This window comes from Dipodomys merriami, unplaced genomic scaffold, assembly GCF_024711535.1.
Source record: "Dipodomys merriami isolate MVZ:Mamm:240054 unplaced genomic scaffold, mDipMer1.0.p SCAF_110, whole genome shotgun sequence".
NCBI classification, from domain to species: domain Eukaryota; kingdom Metazoa; phylum Chordata; class Mammalia; order Rodentia; family Heteromyidae; genus Dipodomys; species Dipodomys merriami.
Window position 1 is genome coordinate 1677440 of NW_027202383.1, and position 6000 is coordinate 1683439.

Below are 6000 nucleotides of genomic sequence, written 5' to 3' on the forward strand. Positions count from 1 at the left end.
GTGGAGGTCATGGGGCAGCCCCAGCAGAGCTAAACCAGGGTGTGGTGCGTGGGGGGGGGGTTGTTTTTGGACCTTGCTGGGAATGGCACAGTGCACACGCGCAGTACCAGAGCTTTGCATAGCGCTTGGGAAACACAGAAAGCGCTGAAGACATGCGTTTCACAAATCTCCCTGATGGCTGCGGCCTCCACTGTGTTCGGAATGACCGGCCACGGCCCTTTGGGGCTGGGACGTTGTTCCTCCGGTGTTTCATTGTCTTGGGAGCCAGGACCAGAGAGAGAGAGCCAGGCACGGGCTCTTATGACTGAGCTACAACCAACTCATTTTATGCATTTGTGTGTGTGTATGTGTGTGTGTGTGTGTGTGTGTGTGTGTGTGCGTGCGCATGCATGCATGTATGTGCACGCACGCATGCTGGCTCTAGGGCTTGAACCCAGGGTTTGTCTAGGTGTGCCCCTTGGCTATTTCTCTCAAGGCATGCTCTCTCTGGGTGGTTCATCGGAGATAAGAGTCTCATGGGCTTTTCTGCGAGGGCTGACTTTCAAATGCAATCCTCAGATCTCAGCCTCCTGAGTCGCTAGGCTTGTTGCACAGTCCCAGCGGGCACAGCTGGCACCCTCTCCCTACCCTCCATTTTTCTTTGTCGCACAGGAACTCCATCCTTACCCCACGTGTCTGCCTTTCTCCACCTCCTCGAGGCCATATGTTCTATCTCTATGAATCAAGTTAATCTATATGCTCACTGCTTGTCTCTGTGATTTACTCTATGGATTTCACATGAGCTGGGGCATGCGGTACTTGTCCTTTTTCAGGTCTAGCATGTTTGCTATGTACAGTTAAGTCTGTATATTGGTATACATGTGTTCCAGGTTAATTTGTAGTGTAGCATGTGTCAGAATTCCTGACTGCAGGGCTGGAATGTGTCTTAGTGGCAGAGCACTTGCCTAGCATGCATGAAGCCTGGGTTCGATTCCTCAGTACATACACAGAAAAGGCCAGAAGTGGTGCTGTGGCTCAAGTGATAGAGCGCTAGCCTTGAGCAAAAGAAGCTCAGGGACAGTGCCTAGGCTCTGAGTTCAAGCCCCAGGACTGGCAAAAAATAAAAAACTCCTGACTGCATCATTTTCCGTTGTATGAATCTTTCTGCTTGGTCTTCGCCATTTTGTCTTTCGTGATGGGAGGGCTGTTTGTTCCAGCTCAGAGGGGCCATCCATCATGGTGGGAAGCAGAGAGAGAGGGAGGAGGGATCGAGTAGAGCCTCCTAAGAGCCTTTAAAAACACACCCCTAGCAGCCCACTTCCTCCAGCCAGACGCACCCTCAGACTTTCCCCCATCTCCCCAAATAGTGCTACCAGCCAGGAACCAGCCAGTATTCATACCATAAGCCCGTGGGGACGTGTCAAACCGAAAGCAAAGACGTCACCCCTGGCCTCCCCATGCTCAGGACATGGCGCATGAGCACAGTGCAAAGCGCGCTTAGTCTGTCTAAGACCAGAAGTCTTAGACTTCTGGTCTCAGCAATTCCAATGTCATTCAGCAGCCCAAATCCGAGCCTGCAATCCTTGCTAATCAGGAGGCTGAGGTCTGAGGATGAAGGTTTAGGGTTTAAGAATCAGGGTTTGGGTAGGGAAGGCTGTGAGATTCTTATGTCTGATTAACCACCGAAAAAGCCAGATGAGGATGTATATAGCTCAAGAGGTAGGGAGCCAGCCTTGAGCAAAAGAATCAAGCGGGAACACAAGCCCCTGGGCTGAAGAGGGTTCACCCACAGAAAAAGAGTGCAAAGCTAAAATCCCTTCTGAGACTTGAGGCAAATTCTTAGCTGTGAGTCCTGGTCAATAAAAAATAAGTTGCTTAATTCCAGCAAACAATGATACAAAGTAAACACTTCTGTTCCTAAGGGAACATCCCAAAAGCCTTTATGGAGTTTCAGTTGACCTTCCTAGGCTGATGGCTATGGCCTCCTTAGGAGCTGGCCTGAAATATCTCTCAGTTAACTTTAGTTTTTGGAGGTATTAGGACTCGAACTAGGGCCTCATGCTTGCTAGGCAGACATCCTACCACTGGTCCTTGGGACTGGTCCTTGGGACCAAGCACAAAACCAAAAGCACTGTGAATGTTTCTCAAATGCATGGAGGAAGGGAATGAGAGAATGAGGGGGTGAACAGTAAACAGTGGGCCCTCTGTCTCTGTAGCCAGAACCTTTTTTATACTTTAGCTTGTAGATTTTTGTCTGTAAGAGCCAAACAGCTTTAGATTATAGACTACTTCCTCCTCCTCCTCCTCCTCCTCCTCTTCTTCCTCCTCCTCCTCCTTTTCCTCCCCTTCTTCCTCCTCCTCCTCCTCCTCCTCCTCCTCCTCCTCTTCTTTGTCTTTGTCTTCATCTTCTTTTTCTTCTTCTATCATGGGGCTTGAACTCTGGGCCTGAGCACTGTCCCTGAGCTCTTCAGCTCAGGGCAAGCTCTCTACCATTTGAGCCACATCACCACTTCTGATTTTCTAGTGGCTAAGAGTTTCACAGACTTTCCTACCAGGGCTGGCTTTGAACCATGATCCTCAGATCTCAGCTTCCAGAGTAGCTAGGATGACAGGTGTGAGTCACCAGCGCCCAGCTAGATTATAGACTTCTTAACAAAAGGATTTTTGGGTGGGGGAGGGAGGACAGTTTTGGAATTTGAACTCGGGACCTCATAGGCACTTTACTGCTGAGCCACACCCCCAGTCCTCTTTTGTGCTGGTTAATTTTGAGATTGTGTCTTCCTGAACCTGAGCCTGCACCATGATTTGCCTACTTTAGTCTTCCTGTCCTAGCTAGGGTGACAGGCAGGGACCACCAGCCCAGCCGCTCCATTGAGACGGGGTGTGGAGAAACTTTTCCGTTGGGGATGGGCTGGACCTGCTCTCCGCTCAATCTCAGCCTTCCGGGCAGCTAGGACGACAGGTGTGAGCCGGGCAGCTAGGACGACAGGTGTGAGCCGGGCAGCTAGGATGACGTGTGAGCCCTCTGTTGCCCGCTCCGAGAAACCTGCCTTGTGCGTCACTTCCCACAGCATGTCCACCTTCTTAACACACACCGCTTTTCTTTCTTTTATTAATTTTATTTTTTTGTCAGTCGTGGGGCCTGAACTCTGGGCCTGGGTGTGAGCTAAAGCACAGACAGTCACATGCCAGGCTCCCTCGCAAACAGCCTGCGATGGACAGCAGGTGGGGGCCGGGCCTGGGCAGAAGAGCCATGGAAGCGTCCATCGGGGGAGAACACAGCGTGTGCTGTTCACTGGCTGAGTTTGTTAACCATGCCTTGGCTTGGGCAGTGGAGTGCCCACTGCCAGCTGGATACAGTACTGGACACAGTACTCCCTGAAGTACTGGACACAGTCCTCCCTGAAGTACTGGACACAGGCTCCCCTGGAGCCTTCTCCTTTCTTTTCTCTTTGCTGTGTGTGTGTGTGTGTGTGTGTGTGTGTGTGTGTGTGTGTGTGTGTGTGTGTGTGTGTGTGTGTGTGTGTGTGCATGTGCTGGAGCTTGAACTCAGGGCCTCACTTTTTTTTAATTGGCTTTTTTGTTCAAGGCTGGTGCTCTACCACTTGAACCACAGCTCCGCGTCTAGCTTTTACTGCTTTATTGGAGATAAGAGTCTTGTAGATTTTTCGGCCCAGGCTGGCTTTGAGTTGTGCTCTTCGACTGTCAGCCTCCTAGAGTAGCTAGGATTACAGGCGTGAGCACTAGCACCTGGCTTCCTTCTCCTTTCGTATGCCCACAGCCCCACGACTCCCGGTCCTGTGGACAGTGTGGGCTCAGTGGCCCTGGTCTCTTGCTCTTCCCTCAGACCTGAACCCCACAGTTGGTATCGTTCCTTTGTGAGCAGATGCAGGCAGAGCCACAGCGATGGTCTAACAGCCTGGGTTCACCCGCTGCGCTTGTACGTCATCAGCTGTGTGATGTCAGGCCTCAGTTTCCATCTCTGTCCAATGGATACAGTGATCGTTGTACCGTGCCTTGTGTGCCTTGAAAGAAGCCATGCAGCCTCCCCCCCCCCCCCCAGCCATAGTGTAGCCAGAGGGAGAAGGGAGGAAAAGTATAATACTGATATTTGTCTTTATTAAACTTTGTTTTGGTGCTGGAACTGGGGCTTGAACTCAGGACTTCAAGCCCTGGCCTGGGATTTTTTTTTTCACTCAAGGCTCATGCTTTACCACTGGAGCCAGGCCTCCCCTTCCATCTTTTTGCTGATTTATCAGAACTAAGAGTCATTCAGAGTTATCTGCCCTGGCTGGCTTTGAGCGATGATCCTCCGATCTCAGCCTCCTGGGCAGCCTCAAGCCCACTTTGTATCCCTAATTCTTTGAGGGCTGGGAGTAAAACATGAGAAATCGGGGTACAACTAGGTATGTGACTAGGACCACCTTCCTTGGGAGGGGTCCAGGGAACAGTGACCCTCACAGCAGTGTCGCTTTCGCGGCTGAGCAGCAGGGCTCTGCCTGGAGTATCAGACCTCCCGCCCTTCCACTTTCCACTGTGCGAGTCCAAGAAGCCCCCTCCCCACAGCTGAGCACTCTCCTTTCCTCGGCCACACCAGGCCCCTGTAGTAAATACTCAGCCTCCAGCCCCCTCTACCTTGGCACGGCACTCCTCTGGGGCAGCTGCACCATAGTAGGCAGCAAGAGCCCCTTAGACTTTCAGGCCTGGGCAGCTGCAGCCGCTTATCGACTACTTGGACAGCAGCCATCAATCCTAGTCCGCCATGACAGAGGCCCTGGTTCACATGTCCACACCAGGGCCTCCACCTCCTACCCCTTCCAGCCCCTCCTAAACCTCCTAGGTTGTACAGGTCACCCCAGACAACAGCCAGCGCTTCTCTCTTGTGAGAGGGGGTCTTGCTGCTCCCTTTCCCACCAATAAACCTTTTCTTTTTCTTTTTTTTTTTTGGGTCCGGTCGTGGGGCCTGAACTCTGGGCCTGGGCACTGTCCCTCAGCTCTTCAGCTCAAGGCTAGCGCTCTACCACTTGAGCCACAGCGCCACTTCCAGCTTTTTTCTTTTTTCTTATGTGGTGCTGAGGAATTGAACCCAGGGCCTCATGCATGCAAGGCAAGCACTCTACCACTGAGCCAGCCCCCAATAAACCTTTTCTTTGTTCTTTGTACCTGGATGTCTGTGTGGTTTTCTGGCAAGGTCTAATCAATCTGGCATACTGCCCGCTGCTGCCTGTCACCACGCTCACGTCACAAGACAAGGATGTTGACTTTTCACTCTCCAAACACAACCTGTCCCTCCAGGACCCGCCCCCCCGCCCCCCCCCCGCCACGCTGTCAGGAGGTGCAGGGGTGAGGGGTGGAGGGGCTGGATGGCACTTTCTCCTCTCTGTGTTCGCAGATCCTGGTTCTGGCGTGAGCAGCTGAACAGTCTCCTGCTTGTCATGTCCTCCACATCTGGCGTCTCCTGATGCTAGGCCTGCCCTTCCTTGTTTTACTTTTTTTTTCCCCCCTCAGCTCTTCAGCTCAAGGCAAGTGCTCTACCACTTGAGCCACAGCGCCACTTCCAGTTTTCTGGTGGCTCATTGGAGATAAGAGTCTCACGGACATTCCTGCCCGGGCTGGCTTTGAACCATCATCCTCAGATCTCAGCCTCCTGAGTAGCTAGGATGATAGGCGTGAGCCATTGGTGCCCAGCTTTGTTATACTTTTTTGATATATTGAGAAGCAAAGATGTGTCAAAGCTAATTACCAGGTTATGATTATTTTAATTTTCTCAGACTGGGGATGGAATCCAGGGCCCGTGCCATGCACTGACTTATGCTCCAACCCCATGACAGATTTTTGTTTTTACAACACCAACATTTTAATTCAGGGCTTATTTAGCTAGAACTCTACCACTTGCATCATGCCTCTGGCTCAGCTGTTTTTTTTTTTTTGGGGTCCGGTCGTGGGGCCTGAACTCTGGGCCTAGGTGCTGTCCCTCAGCTCTTCAGCTCAAGGCTAGCGCTCTACCACTTGAACCACAGT